This window comes from Taudactylus pleione, unplaced genomic scaffold (genome assembly GCF_031769625.1).
Source record: "Taudactylus pleione unplaced genomic scaffold, aTauple2 ptg000134l, whole genome shotgun sequence".
Lineage (NCBI taxonomy): Eukaryota > Metazoa > Chordata > Amphibia > Anura > Myobatrachidae > Taudactylus > Taudactylus pleione.
In genome coordinates this window covers 5,128,848-5,145,312 of record NW_028284536.1, presented here as the reverse complement: position 1 = coordinate 5,145,312, position 16,465 = coordinate 5,128,848, and the positions used below count along the sequence as shown (strand labels likewise).

Here is a 16,465-nt window from a genome sequence, read left to right as displayed (position 1 = left end):
TGGTGGTTCAATCCCACCCAGGGATGAAAATCTTCTATTAGTCAAATTTTGGGGATTTTTAGGTAGAGAAGTCAACATGTCAAACTACCTATTTTATGGTAGGGTTCAAGACTTTCTCTGAAACAATTATCTCTAAAGTGAGTTTAATTTGATTTAAGCCAATTTATTCAACATTTAGAAAATACCTGAAGGTTAATGTTGTTCCTGGTGATATCTAATCAGCAGAATGCAACCTAGCAGCATTTTTAAGTGGAAGCCTGTGTTATGTTAAAACCAGGTGTTATCTTATCAGTACAAAGGTAAGGAATTAAGAAAAACTTTTTGAAGTGTGAAGATTTTTCTTACAAAATCATTGTCTTATTGCATCACCAAAGTGTAAGCTGGAAAGATGATTTTGATAAATTACTTGTTAGATCACCTGATTTGCTCTTCTGGAGTCAATGTAGTTTGTTTTTCTCAATAACCATAGAAGTAATAGGGTAAAGTAAAGACATTATGTGGATTTTTTGCTACAGCACTTCTGTCAAAATACGATTTAAATGAGTTAAGATGATAATGGATTTTCTACTATAAGCAAAGACCAAAAAAGTCAAAATAGCAATCACAATTTTAGATTTGATAAATGAAAATAGCACATAGCAGAGGATGGTTTCAATCCAACGACCTCTGGGTTATGGGCCCAGCACGCTTCCGCTGCGCCACTCTGCTGATCATGGAAGTGCTTAGAACTCAAGAAGGGTTGATTCATCACAAGAACATGGCAATGTGTTCCTTTTAATTAGTGAAAAATCCTAAAATAACTGTCCAGATTAGAGACTTTATAAACTTTGGTAAGGAAACTTTCCAGATCAATGTTTCTTAGCTGTTGTTTGTTTATGTCTCATATAGGGTCTCTGTGGCACAATTGGTTTGCACGTTCGTCTGTTAATTGGAATATTGGTGGTTCAATCCCACCCAGGGATGAAAATCTTCTATTAGTCAAATTTTGGGGATTTTTAGGTAGAGAAGTCAACATGTCAAACTACCTATTTTATGGTAGGGTTCAAGACTTTCTCTGAAACAATTATCTCTAAAGTGAGTTTAATTTGATTTAAGCCAATTTATTCAACATTTAGAAAATACCTGAAGGTTAATGTTTTTCCTGGTGATATCTAATCAGCAGAATGCAACCTAGCAGCATTTTTAAGTGGAAGCCTGTGTTATGTTAAAACCAGGTGTTATCTTATCAGTACAAAGGTAAGGAATTAAGAAAAACTTTTTGAAGTGTGAAGATTTTTCTTACAAAATCATTGTCTTATTGCATCACCAAAGTGTAAGCTGGAAAGATGATTTTGATAAATTACTTGTTAGATCACCTGATTTGCTCTTCTGGAGTCAATGTAGTTTGTTTTTCTCAATAACCATAGAAGTAATAGGGTAAATTAAAGACATTATGTGGATTTTTTGCTACAGCACTTCTGTCAAAATACGATTAAAATGAGTTAAGATGATAATGGATTTTCTACTATAAGTAAAGACCAAAAAAGTCAAAATAGCAATCCCAATTTTAGATTTGATAAATGAAAATAGCACATAGCAGAGGATGGTTTCGATCCATCGACCTCTGGGTTATGGGCCCAGCACGCTTCCGCTGCGCCACTCTGCTGCTCATGGAAATGCTTAGAACTCAAGAAGGGTTGATTCATCACAAGAACATGGCAATGTGTTCCTTTTAATTAATGAAAAATCCTAAAATAACTGTCCAGAATAGAGACTTTATAAACTTTGGCAAGGAAAGTTTCCAGATCAATGTTTCTTAGCTGTTGTTTGTTTATGTCTCATATAGGGTCTCTGTGGCGCAATTGGTTAGCGCGTTCGGCTGTTAACTGGAATGTTGGTGGTTCAATCCCACCCAGGGACGAGAATATTCTATTAGTCAAATTTTGGGGAATTTTAGGTAGAGAAGTCAACATGTCAAACTACCTATTTTATGGTAGGGTTCAAGACTTTCTCTGAAACATTATCTCTAAAGTGAGTTTAATTTGATTTAAGCCAATTTATTCAACATTTAGAAAATACCTGAAGGTAAATGTTGTTCCTGGTTATATCTAATCAGCAGAATGCAACCTAGCAGCATTTTTAAGTGAAAGCCTGTGTTATGTTATAACCAGGTGTTATCTTATCAGTACAAAGGTAAGGAATTAAGAAAAACTTTATGAAGTTTGAAGATTTTTCTTACAAAATCATTGTCTTATTGCATCACCAAAGTGTAAGCTGGAAAGATGATTTTGATAAATTACTTGTTTGAACACCTGATTTGCTCTTCTGGAGTCAATGTAGTTTGTTTTTCTCAATAACCAAAGAAGTAATAGGGTAAAGTAAAGACATTATGTGGATTTTTTGATACAGCACTTCTGTCAAAATACAATTTAAATGAGTTAAGATGATAATGGATTTTCTACTATAATCAAAGACCAAAAAAGTCAAAATAGCAATCCCAATTTTAGATTTGATAAATGAAAATAGCACATAGCAGAGGATCGTTTCGATCCAATGACCTCTGGGTTATGGGCCCAGCACGCTTCCGCTGCGCCACTCTGCTGCTCATGGAAGTGCTTAGAACTCAAGAAGGGTTGATTCATCACAAGAACATGGCAATGTGTTCCTTTTAATTAATGAAAAATCCTAAAATAACTGTCCAGATTAGAGACTTTATAAACTTTGGTAAGGAAACTTTCCAGATCAATGTTTCTTTTGCTTGTTGTTTGTTTATGTCTCATATAGGGTCGCTGTGGCACAATTGGTTTGCACGTTCGTCTGTTAATTGGAATATTGGTGGTTCAATCCCACCCAGGGATGAAAATCTTCTATTAGTCAAATTTTGGGGATTTTTAGGTAGAGAAGTCAACATGTCAAACTACCTATTTTATGGTAGGGTTCAAGACTTTCTCTGAAACAATTATCTCTAAAGTGAGTTTAATTTGATTTAAGCCAATTTATTCAACATTTAGAAAATACCTGAAGGTTAATGTTGTTCCTGGTGATATCTAATCAGCAGAATGCAACCTAGCAGCATTTTTAAGTGGAAGCCTGTGTTATGTTAAAACCAGGTGTTATCTTATCAGTACAAAGGTAAGGAATTAAGAAAAACTTTTTGAAGTGTGAAGATTTTTCTTACAAAATCATTGTCTTATTGCATCACCAAAGTGTAAGCTGGAAAGATGATTTTGATAAATTACTTGTTAGATCACCTGATTTGCTCTTCTGGAGTCAATGTAGTTTGTTTTTCTCAATAACCATAGAAGTAATAGGGTAAATTAAAGACATTATGTGGATTTTTTGCTACAGCACTTCTGTCAAAATACGATTAAAATGAGTTAAGATGATAATGGATTTTCTACTATAAGCAAAGACCAAAAAAGTCAAAATACCAATCCCAATTTTAGATTTGATAAATGAAAATAGCACATAGCAGAGGATGGTTTCGATCCATCGACCTCTGGGTTATGGGCCCAGCACGCTTCCGCTGCACCACTCTGCTGCTCATGGAAGTGCTTAGAACTCAAGAAGGGTTGATTCATCACAAGAACATGGCAATGTGTTCCTTTTAATTAATGAAAAATCCTAAAATAACTGTCCAGATTAGAGACTTTATAAACTTTGGTAAGGAAACTTTCCAGATCAATGTTTCTTAGCTGTTGTTTGTTTATGTCTCATATAGGGTTTCTGTGGCGCAATAGATTTGCACGTTCGGCTGTTAATTGGAATATTGGTGGTTCAATCCCACCCAGGGATGAAAATCTTCTATTAGTCAAATTTTGGGGATTTTTAGGTAGAGAAGTCAACATGTCAAACTACCTATTTTATGGTAGGGTTCAAGACTTTCTCTGAAACAATTATCTCTAAAGTGAGTTTAATTTGATTTAAGCCAATTTATTCAACATTTAGAAAATACCTGAAGGTTAATGTTGTTCCTGGTGATATCTAATCAGCAGAATGCAACCTAGCAGCATTTTTAAGTGGAAGCCTGTGTTATGTTAAAACCAGGTGTTATCTTATCAGTACAAAGGTAAGGAATTAAGAAAAACTTTTTGAAGTGTGAAGATTTTTCTTACAAAATCATTGTCTTATTGCATCACCAAAGTGTAAGCTGGAAAGATGATTTTGATAAATTACTTGTTAGATCACCTGATTTGCTCTTCTGGAGTCAATGTAGTTTGTTTTTCTCAATAACCATAGAAGTAATAGGGTAAAGTAAAGACATTATGTGGATTTTTTGCTACAGCACTTCTGTCAAAATACGATTTAAATGAGTTAAGATGATAATGGATTTTCTACTATAAGCAAAGACCAAAAAAGTCAAAATAGCAATCACAATTTTAGATTTGATAAATGAAAATAGCACATAGCAGAGGATGGTTTCAATCCAACGACCTCTGGGTTATGGGCCCAGCACGCTTCCGCTGCGCCACTCTGCTGATCATGGAAGTGCTTAGAACTCAAGAAGGGTTGATTCATCACAAGAACATGGCAATGTGTTCCTTTTAATTAGTGAAAAATCCTAAAATAACTGTCCAGATTAGAGACTTTATAAACTTTGGTAAGGAAACTTTCCAGATCAATGTTTCTTAGCTGTTGTTTGTTTATGTCTCATATAGGGTCTCTGTGGCACAATTGGTTTGCACGTTCGTCTGTTAATTGGAATATTGGTGGTTCAATCCCACCCAGGGATGAAAATCTTCTATTAGTCAAATTTTGGGGATTTTTAGGTAGAGAAGTCAACATGTCAAACTACCTATTTTATGGTAGGGTTCAAGACTTTCTCTGAAACAATTATCTCTAAAGTGAGTTTAATTTGATTTAAGCCAATTTATTCAACATTTAGAAAATACCTGAAGGTTAATGTTGTTCCTGGTGATATCTAATCAGCAGAATGCAACCTAGCAGCATTTTTAAGTGGAAGCCTGTGTTATGTTAAAACCAGGTGTTATCTTATCAGTACTAAGGTAAGGAATTAAGAAAAACTTTTTGAAGTGTGAAGATTTTTCTTACAAAATCATTGTCTTATTGCATCACCAAAGTGTAAGCTGGAAAGATGATTTTGATAAATTACTTGTTAGATCACCTGATTTGCTCTTCTGGAGTCAATGTAGTTTGTTTTTCTCAATAACCATAGAAGTAATAGGGTAAATTAAAGACATTATGTGGATTTTTTGCTACAGCACTTCTGTCAAAATACGATTAAAATGAGTTAAGATGATAATGGATTTTCTACTATAAGCAAAGACCAAAAAAGTCAAAATACCAATCCCAATTTTAGATTTGATAAATGAAAATAGCACATAGCAGAGGATGGTTTCGATCCATCGACCTCTGGGTTATGGGCCCAGCACGCTTCTGCTGCGCCACTCTGCTGCTCATGGAAGTGCTTAGAACTCAAGAAGGGTTGATTCATCACAAGAACATGGCAATGTGTTCCTTTTAATTAATGAAAAATCCTAAAATAACTGTCCAGATTAGAGACTTTATAAACTTTGGTAAGGAAACTTTCCAGATCAATGTTTCTTAGCTGTTGTTTGTTTATGTCTCATATAGGGTTTCTGTGGCGCAATAGGTTTGCACGTTCGGCTGTTAATTGGAATATTGGTGGTTCAATCCCACCCAGGGATGAAAATCTTCTATTAGTCAAATTTTGGGGATTTTTAGGTAGAGAAGTCAACATGTCAAACTACCTATTTTATGGTAGGGTTCAAGACTTTCTCTGAAACAATTATCTCTAAAGTGAGTTTAATTTGATTTAAGCCAATTTATTCAACATTTAGAAAATACCTGAAGGTTAATGTTTTTCCTGGTGATATCTAATCAGCAGAATGCAACCTAGCAGCATTTTTAAGTGGAAGCCTGTGTTATGTTAAAACCAGGTGTTATCTTATCAGTACAAAGGTAAGGAATTAAGAAAAACTTTTTGAAGTGTGAAGATTTTTCTTACAAAATCATTGTCTTATTGCATCACCAAAGTGTAAGCTGGAAAGATGATTTTGATAAATTACTTGTTAGATCACCTGATTTGCTCTTCTGGAGTCAATGTAGTTTGTTTTTCTCAATAACCATAGAAGTAATAGGGTAAATTAAAGACATTATGTGGATTTTTTGCTACAGCACTTCTGTCAAAATACGATTAAAATGAGTTAAGATGATAATGGATTTTCTACTATAAGTAAAGACCAAAAAAGTCAAAATAGCAATCCCAATTTTAGATTTGATAAATGAAAATAGCACATAGCAGAGGATGGTTTCGATCCATCGACCTCTGGGTTATGGGCCCAGCACGCTTCCGCTGCGCCACTCTGCTGCTCATGGAAATGCTTAGAACTCAAGAAGGGTTGATTCATCACAAGAACATGGCAATGTGTTCCTTTTAATTAATGAAAAATCCTAAAATAACTGTCCAGAATAGAGACTTTATAAACTTTGGCAAGGAAAGTTTCCAGATCAATGTTTCTTAGCTGTTGTTTGTTTATGTCTCATATAGGGTCTCTGTGGCGCAATTGGTTAGCGCGTTCGGCTGTTAACTGGAATGTTGGTGGTTCAATCCCACCCAGGGACGAGAATATTCTATTAGTCAAATTTTGGGGAATTTTAGGTAGAGAAGTCAACATGTCAAACTACCTATTTTATGGTAGGGTTCAAGACTTTCTCTGAAACATTATCTCTAAAGTGAGTTTAATTTGATTTAAGCCAATTTATTCAACATTTAGAAAATACCTGAAGGTAAATGTTGTTCCTGGTTATATCTAATCAGCAGAATGCAACCTAGCAGCATTTTTAAGTGAAAGCCTGTGTTATGTTATAACCAGGTGTTATCTTATCAGTACAAAGGTAAGGAATTAAGAAAAACTTTATGAAGTTTGAAGATTTTTCTTACAAAATCATTGTCTTATTGCATCACCAAAGTGTAAGCTGGAAAGATGATTTTGATAAATTACTTGTTTGAACACCTGATTTGCTCTTCTGGAGTCAATGTAGTTTGTTTTTCTCAATAACCAAAGAAGTAATAGGGTAAAGTAAAGACATTATGTGGATTTTTTGATACAGCACTTCTGTCAAAATACAATTTAAATGAGTTAAGATGATAATGGATTTTCTACTATAATCAAAGACCAAAAAAGTCAAAATAGCAATCCCAATTTTAGATTTGATAAATGAAAATAGCACATAGCAGAGGATCGTTTCGATCCAATGACCTCTGGGTTATGGGCCCAGCACGCTTCCGCTGCGCCACTCTGCTGCTCATGGAAGTGCTTAGAACTCAAGAAGGGTTGATTCATCACAAGAACATGGCAATGTGTTCCTTTTAATTAATGAAAAATCCTAAAATAACTGTCCAGATTAGAGACTTTATAAACTTTGTTAAGGAAACTTTCCAGATCAATGTTTCTTAGCTGTTGTTTGTTTATGTCTCATATAGGGTCTCTGTGGCACAATTGGTTAGCACGTTTGGCTGTTAATTGGAATATTGGTGGTTCAATCCCACCCAGGGATGAAAATCTTCTATTAGTCAAATTTTGGGGATTTTTAGGTAGAGAAGTCAACATGTCAAACTACCTATTTTATGGTAGGGTTCAAGACTTTCTCTGAAACAATTATCTCTAAAGTGAGTTTAATTTGATTTAAGCCAATTTATTCAACAATTAGAAAATACCTGAAGGTTAATGTTGTTCCTGGTGATATCTAATCAGCAGAATGCAACCTAGCAGCATTTTTAAGTGAAAGCCTGTGTTATGTTATAACCAGGTGTTATCTTATCAGTACAAAGGTAAGGAATTAAGAAAAACTTTATGAAGTTTGAAGATTTTTCTTACAAAATCATTGTCTTATTGCATCACCAAAGTGTAAGCTGGAAAGATGATTTTGATAAATTACTTGTTTGAACACCTGATTTGCTCTTCTGGAGTCAATGTAGTTTGTTTTTCTCAATAACCAAAGAAGTAATAGGGTAAAGTAAAGACATTATGTGGATTTTTTGATACAGCACTTCTGTGAAAATACAATTTAAATGAGTTAAGATGATAATGGATTTTCTACTATAATCAAAGACCAAAAAAGTCAAAATAGCAATCCCAATTTTAGATTTGATAAATGAAAATAGCACATAGCAGAGGATGGTTTCGATCCAATGACCTCTGGGTTATGGGCCCAGCACGCTTCCACTGCGCCACTCTGCTGCTCATGGAAGTGCTTAGAACTCAAGAAGGGTTGATTCATCACAAGAACATGGCAATGTGTTCCTTTTAATTAATGAAAAATCCTAAAATAACTGTCCAGATTAGAGACTTTATAAACTTTGGTAAGGAAACTTTCCAGATCAATGATTCTTAGCTGTTGTTTGTTTATGTCTCATATAGGGTCTCTGTGGCACAATTGTTTAGCACGTTCGGCTGTTAATTGGAATATTGGTGGTTCAATCCCACCCAGGGAAGAAAATCTACTATTAGTCAAATTTTGGGGATTTTTAGGTAGAGAAGTCAACATGTCAAACTACCTATTTTATGGTAGGGTTCAAGACTTTCTCTGAAACAATTATCTCCAAAGTGAGTTTAATTTGATTTAAGCCAGTTTATTCAACATTTAGAAAATACCTGAAGGTTAATGTTGTTCCTGGTGATATCTAATCAGCAGAATGCAACCTAGCAGCATTTTTAAGTGGAAGCCTGTGTTATGTTATAACCAGGTGTTATCTTATCAGTACAAAGGTAAGGAATTAAGAAAAACTTTTTGAAGTGTGAAGATTTTTCTTACAAAATCATTGTCTTATTGCATCACCAAAGTGTAAGCTGGAAAGATGATTTTGATAAATTACTTGATAGAACACCTGATTTGCTCTTCTGGAGTCAATGTAGTTTGTTTTTCTCAATAACCATAGAAGTAATAGGGTAAAGTAAAGACATTATGTGCATTTTTTGCTACAGCACTTCTGTCAAAATACGATTTAAATGAGTTAAGATGATAATGGATTTTCCACTATAAGCAAAGACCAAAAAAGTCAAAATAGCAATCCCAATTTTAGATTTGATAAATGAAAATAGCACATAGCAGAGGATGGTTTCGATCCAATGACCTCTGCGTTATGGGCCCAGCACGCTTCCGCTGCGCCACTCTGCTGCTCACGGAAGTGCTTAGAACTCAAGAAGGGTTGATTCATCACAAGAACATGGCAATGTGTTCCTTTTAATTAATGAAAAATCCTAAAATAACTGTCCAGATTAGAGACTTTATAAACTTTGGTAAGGAAACTTTCCAGATCAATGTTTCTTAGCTGTTGTTTGTTTATGTCTCATATAGGGTTTCTGTGGTGCAATAGGTTTGCACGTTCGGCTGTTAATTGGAATATTGGTGGTTCAATCCCACCCAGGGATGAAAATCTTCTATTAGTCAAATTTTGGGGATTTTTAGGTAGAGAAGTCAACATGTCAAACTACCTATTTTATGGTAGGGTTCAAGACTTTCTCTGAAACAATTATCTCTAAAGTGAGTTTAATTTGATTTAAGCCAATTTATTCAACATTTAGAAAATACCTGAAGGTTAATGTTGTTCCTGGTGATATCTAATCAGCAGAATGCAACCTAGCAGCATTTTTAAGTGGAAGCCTGTGTTATGTTAAAACCAGGTGTTATCTTATCAGTACAAAGGTAAGGAATTAAGAAAAACTTTTTGAAGTGTGAAGATTTTTCTTACAAAATCATTGTCTTATTGCATCACCAAAGTGTAAGCTGGAAAGATGATTTTGATAAATTACTTGTTAGATCACCTGATTTGCTCTTCTGGAGTCAATGTAGTTTGTTTTTCTCAATAACCATAGAAGTAATAGGGTAAATTAAAGACATTATGTGGATTTTTTGCTACAGCACTTCTGTCAAAATACGATTAAAATGAGTTAAGATGATAATGGATTTTCTACTATAAGTAAAGACCAAAAAAGTCAAAATAGCAATCCCAATTTTAGATTTGATAAATGAAAATAGCACATAGCAGAGGATGGTTTCGATCCATCGACCTCTGGGTTATGGGCCCAGCACGCTTCCGCTGCGCCACTCTGCTGCTCATGGAAATGCTTAGAACTCAAGAAGGGTTGATTCATCACAAGAACATGGCAATGTGTTCCTTTTAATTAGCGAAAAATCCTAAAATAACTGTCCAGATTAGAGACTTTATAAATTTGGCAAGGAAACTTTCCAGATCAATGTTTCTTAGCTGTTGTTAGTTTATATCTCACATAGGGTCTCTGTGGCGCAATTGGTTAGCGCGTTCGGCTGTTAACCGGAAGGTTGGTGGTTCAATCCCACCCAGGGACGAGAATATTCTTTTAGTCAAATTTTGGGGAATTTTAGGTAGAGAAGTCAACATGTCAAACTACCTATTTTATGTTAGGGTTCAAGACTTTCTCTGAAACAATTATCTCTAAAGTGAGTTTAATTTGATTTAAGCCAATTTATTCAACATTTAGAAAATACCTGAAGGTAAATGTTTTTCCTGGTTATATCTAATCAGCAGAATGCAACCTAGCAGCATTTTTAAGTGAAAGCCTGTGTTATGTTATAACCAGGTGTTATCTTATCAGTACAAAGGTAAGGAATTAAGAAAAACTTTATGAAGTTTGAAGATTTTTCTTACAAAATCATTGTCTTATTGCATCACCAAAGTGTAAGCTGGAAAGATGATTTTGATAAATTACTTGTTTGAACACCTGATTTGCTCTTCTGGAGTCAATGTAGTTTGTTTTTCTCAATAACCAAAGAAGTAATAGGGTAAAGTAAAGACATTATGTGGATTTTTTGATACAGCACTTCTGTCAAAATACAATTTAAATGAGTTAAGATGATAATGGATTTTCTACTATAATCAAAGACCAAAAAAGTCAAAATAGCAATCCCAATTTTAGATTTGATAAATGAAAATAGCACATAGCAGAGGATGGTTTCGATCCAATGACCTCTGGGTTATGGGCCCAGCACGCTTCCACTGCGCCACTCTGCTGCTCATGGAAGTGCTTAGAACTCAAGAAGGGTTGATTCATCACAAGAACATGGCAATGTGTTCCTTTTAATTAATGAAAAATCCTAAAATAACTGTCCAGATTAGAGACTTTATAAACTTTGGTAAGGAAACTTTCCAGATCAATGTTTCTTAGCTGTTGTTTGTTTATGTCTCATATAGGGTCTCTGTGGCACAATTGGTTAGCACGTTCGGCTGTTAATTGGAATATTGGTGGTTCAATCCCACCCAGGGATGAAAATCTTCTATTAGTCAAATTTTGGGGATTTTTAGGTAGAGAAGTCAACATGTCAAACTACCTATTTTATGGTAGGGTTCAAGACTTTCTCTGAAACAATTATCTCTAAAGTGAGTTTAATTTGATTTAAGCCAGTTTATTCAACATTTAGAAAATACCTGAAGGTTAATGTTGTTCCTGGTGATATCTAATCAGCAGAATGCAACCTAGCAGCATTTTTAAGTGGAAGCCTGTGTTATGTTATAACCAGGTGTTATCTTATCAGTACAAAGGTAAGGAATTAAGAAAAACTTTTTGAAGTGTGAAGATTTTTCTTACAAAATCATTGTCTTATTGCATCACCAAAGTGTAAGCTGGAAAGATGATTTTGATAAATTACTTGTTAGATCACCTGATTTGCTCTTCTGGAGTCAATGTAGTTTGTTTTTCTCAATAACCATAGAAGTAATAGGGTAAATTAAAGACATTATGTGGATTTTTTGCTACAGCACTTCTGTCAAAATACGATTAAAATGAGTTAAGATGATAATGGATTTTCTACTATAAGTAAAGACCAAAAAAGTCAAAATAGCAATCCCAATTTTAGATTTGATAAATGAAAATAGCACATAGCAGAGGATGGTTTCGATCCATCGACCTCTGGGTTATGGGCCCAGCACGCTTCCGCTGCGCCACTCTGCTGCTCATGGAAATGCTTAGAACTCAAGAAGGGTTGATTCATCACAAGAACATGGCAATGTGTTCCTTTTAATTAGCGAAAAATCCTAAAATAACTGTCCAGATTAGAGACTTTATAAATTTGGCAAGGAAACTTTCCAGATCAATGTTTCTTAGCTGTTGTTAGTTTATATCTCACATAGGGTCTCTGTGGCGCAATTGGTTAGCGCGTTCGGCTGTTAACCGGAAGGTTGGTGGTTCAATCCCACCCAGGGACGAGAATATTCTATTAGTCAAATTTTGGGGAATTTTAGGTAGAGAAGTCAACATGTCAAACTACCTATTTTATGTTAGGGTTCAAGACTTTCTCTGAAACAATTATCTCTAAAGTGAGTTTAATTTGATTTAAGCCAATTTATTCAACATTTAGAAAATACCTGAAGGTAAATGTTGTTCCTGGTTATATCTAATCAGCAGAATGCAACCTAGCAGCATTTTTAAGTGAAAGCCTGTGTTATGTTATAACCAGGTGTTATCTTATCAGTACAAAGGTAAGGAATTAAGAAAAACTTTATGAAGTTTGAAGATTTTTCTTACAAAATCATTGTCTTATTGCATCACCAAAGTGTAAGCTGGAAAGATGATTTTGATAAATTACTTGTTTGAACACCTGATTTGCTCTTCTGGAGTCAATGTAGTTTGTTTTTCTCAATAACCAAAGAAGTAATAGGGTAAAGTAAAGACATTATGTGGATTTTTTGATACAGCACTTCTGTCAAAATACAATTTAAATGAGTTAAGATGATAATGGATTTTCTACTATAATCAAAGACCAAAAAAGTCAAAATAGCAATCCCAATTTTAGATTTGATAAATGAAAATAGCACATAGCAGAGGATGGTTTCGATCCAATGACCTCTGGGTTATGGGCCCAGCACGCTTCCGCTGCGCCACTCTGCTGCTCATGGAAGTGCTTAGAACTCAAGAAGGGTTGATTCATCACAAGAACATGGCAATGTGTTCCTTTTAATTAATGAAAAATCCTAAAATAACTGTCCAGATTAGAGACTTTATAAACTTTGGTAAGGAAACTTTCCAGATCAATGTTTCTTAGCTGTTGTTTGTTTATGTCTCATATAGGGTCTCTGTGGCACAATTGGTTAGCACGTTTGGCTGTTAATTGGAATATTGGTGGTTCAATCCCACCCAGGGATGAAAATCTTCTATTAGTCAAATTTTGGGGATTTTTAGGTAGAGAAGTCAACATGTCAAACTACCTATTTTATGGTAGGGTTCAAGACTTTCTCTGAAACAATTATCTCTAAAGTGAGTTTAATTTGATTTAAGCCAATTTATTCAACATTTAGAAAATACCTGAAGGTAAATGTTGTTCCTGGTTATATCTAATCAGCAGAATGCAACCTAGCAGCATTTTTAAGTGGAAGCCTGTGTTATGTTATAACCAGGTGTTATCTTATCAGTACAAAGGTAAGGAATTAAGAAAAACTTTTTGAAGTGTGAAGATTTTTCTTACAAAATCATTGTCTTATTGCATCACCAAAGTGTAAGCTGGAAAGATGATTTTGATAAATTACTTGATAGAACACCTGATTTGCTCTTCTGGAGTCAATGTAGTTTGTTTTTCTCAATAACCATAGAAGTAATAGGGTAAAGTAAAGACATTATGTGGATTTTTTGCTACAGCACTTCTGTCAAAATACGATTTAAATGAGTTAAGATGATAATGGATTTTCCACTATAAGCAAAGACCAAAAAAGTCAAAATAGCAATCCCAATTTTAGATTTGATAAATGAAAATAGCACATAGCAGAGGATGGTTTCGATCCAACGACCTCTGGGTTATGGGCCCAGCACGCTTCCGCTGCGCCACTCTGCTGCTCATGGAAGTGCTTAGAACTCAAGAAGGGTTGATTCATCACAAGAACATGGCAATGTGTTCCTTTTAATTAGCGAAAAATCCTAAAATAACTGTCCAGATTAGAGACTTTATAAACTTTGGCAAGGAAACTTTCCAGATCAATGTTTCTTAGCTGTTGTTAGTTTATATCTCACATAGGGTCTCTGTGGCGCAATTGGTTAGTGCGTTCGGCTGTTAATTGGAATATTGGTGGTTCAATCCCACCCAGGGATGAAAATCTTCTATTAGTCAAATTTTGGGGATTTTTAGGTAGAGAAGTCAACATGTCAAACTACCTATTTTATGGTAGGGTTCAAGACTTTCTCTGAAACAATTATCTCTAAAGTGAGTTTAATTTGATTTAAGCCAATTTATTCAACAATTAGAAAATACCTGAAGGTTAATGTTGTTCCTGGTGATATCTAGTCAGCAGAATGCAACCTAGCAGCATTTTTAAGTGAAAGCCTGTGTTATGTTATAACCAGGTGTTATCTTATCAGTACAAAGGTAAGGAATTAAGAAAAACTTTATGAAGTTTGAAGATTTTTCTTACAAAATCATTGTCTTATTGCATCACCAAAGTGTAAGCTGGAAAGATGATTTTGATAAATTACTTGTTTGAACACCTGATTTGCTCTTCTGGAGTCAATGTAGTTTGTTTTTCTCAATAACCAAAGAAGTAATAGGGTAAAGTAAAGACATTATGTGGATTTTTTGATACAGCACTTCTGTCAAAATACATTTTAAATGAGTTAAGATGATAATGGATTTTCTACTATAATCAAAGACCAAAAAAGTCAAAATAGCAATCCCAATTTTAGATTTGATAAATGAAAATAGCACATAGCAGAGGATGGTTTCGATCCAATGACCTCTGGGTTATGGGCCCAGCACGCTTCCGCTGCGCCACTCTGCTGCTCATGGAAGTGCTTAGAACTCAAGAAGGGTTGATTCATCACAAGAACATGGCAATGTGTTCCTTTTAATTAATGAAAAATCCTAAAATAACTGTCCAGATTAGAGACTTTATAAACTTTGGTAAGGAAACTTTCCAGATCAATGTTTCTTAGCTGTTGTTTGTTTATGTCTCATATAGGGTCTCTGTGGCACAATTGGTTAGCACGTTCGGCTGTTAATTGGAATATTGGTGGTTCAATCCCACCCAGGGATGAAAATCTTCTATTAGTCAAATTTTGGGGATTTTTAGGTAGAGAAGTCAACATGTCAAACTACCTATTTTATGGTAGGGTTCAAGACTTTCTCTGAAACAATTATCTCTAAAGTGAGTTTAATTTGATTTAAGCCAATTTATTCAACATTTAGAAAATACCTGAAGGTTAATGTTGTTCCTGGTGATATCTAATCAGCAGAATGCAACCTAGCAGCATTTTTAAGTGGAAGCCTGTGTTATGATAAAACCAGGTGTTATCTTATCAGTACAAAGGTAAGGAATTAAGAAAAACTTTTTGAAGTGTGAAGATTTTTCTTACAAAATCATTGTCTTATTGCATCACCAAAGTGTAAGCTGGAAAGATGATTTTGATAAATTACTTGTTAGATCACCTGATTTGCTCTTCTGGAGTCAATGTAGTTTGTTTTTCTCAATAACCATAGAAGTAATAGGGTAAATTAAAGACATTATGTGGATTTTTTGCTACAGCACTTCTGTCAAAATACGATTAAAATGAGTTAAGATGATAATGGATTTTCTACTATAAGTAAAGACCAAAAAAGTCAAAATAGCAATCCCAATTTTAGATTTGATAAATGAAAATAGCACATAGCAGAGGATGGTTTCGATCCATCGACCTCTGGGTTATGGGCCCAGCACGCTTCCGCTGCGCCACTCTGCTGCTCATGGAAATGTTTAGAACTCAAGAAGGGTTGATTCATCACAAGAACATGGCAATGTGTTCCTTTTAATTAACGAAAAATCCTAAAATAACTGTCCAGAATAGAGACTTTATAAACTTTGGCAAGGAAAGTTTCCAGATCAATGTTTCTTAGCTGTTGTTTGTTTATGTCTCATATAGGGTCTCTGTGGCGCAATTGGTTAGCGCGTTTGGCTGTTAACTGGAATGTTGGTGGTTCAATCCCACCCAGGGACGAGAATATTCTATTAGTCAAATTTTGGGGAATTTTAGGTAGAGAAGTCAACATGTCAAACTACCTATTTTATGGTAGGGTTCAAGACTTTCTCTGAAACAATTATCTCTAAAGTGAGTTTAATTTGATTTAAGCCAATTTATTCAACATTTAGAAAATACCTGAAGGTAAATGTTGTTCCTGGTTATATCTAATCAGCAGAATGCAACCTAGCAGCATTTTTAAGTGGAAGCCTGTGTTATGTTATAACCAGGTGTTATCTTATCAGTACAAAGGTAAGGAATTAAGAAAAACTTTTTGAAGTGTGAAGATTTTTCTTACAAAATCATTGTCTTATTGCATCACCAAAGTGTAAGCTGGAAAGATGATTTTGATAAATTACTTGATAGAACACCTGATTTGCTCTTCTGGAGTCAATGTAGTTTGTTTTTCTCAATAAACATAGAAGTAATAGGGTAAAGTAAAGACATTATGTGGATTTTTTGCTACAGCACTTCTGTCAAAATACGATTTA

The 16,465-nt window shown here is 34.6% G+C and overlaps 2 non-coding genes across 2 annotated transcripts; both read left to right on the top strand.

Annotated features, from left to right (window-relative positions):
- Positions 1 to 10,258: 10,258 nt before the first annotated feature.
- TRNAN-GUU (transfer RNA asparagine (anticodon GUU)) lies at positions 10,259 to 10,332 on the top strand. The gene has a single exon. It is a non-coding gene; the product is annotated as a tRNA-Asn (tRNA).
- Positions 10,333 to 12,131: 1,799 nt separating this feature from the next.
- TRNAN-GUU (transfer RNA asparagine (anticodon GUU)) lies at positions 12,132 to 12,205 on the top strand. The gene has a single exon. It is a non-coding gene; the product is annotated as a tRNA-Asn (tRNA).
- The last annotated feature ends 4,260 nt before the right edge of the window (positions 12,206 to 16,465 follow it).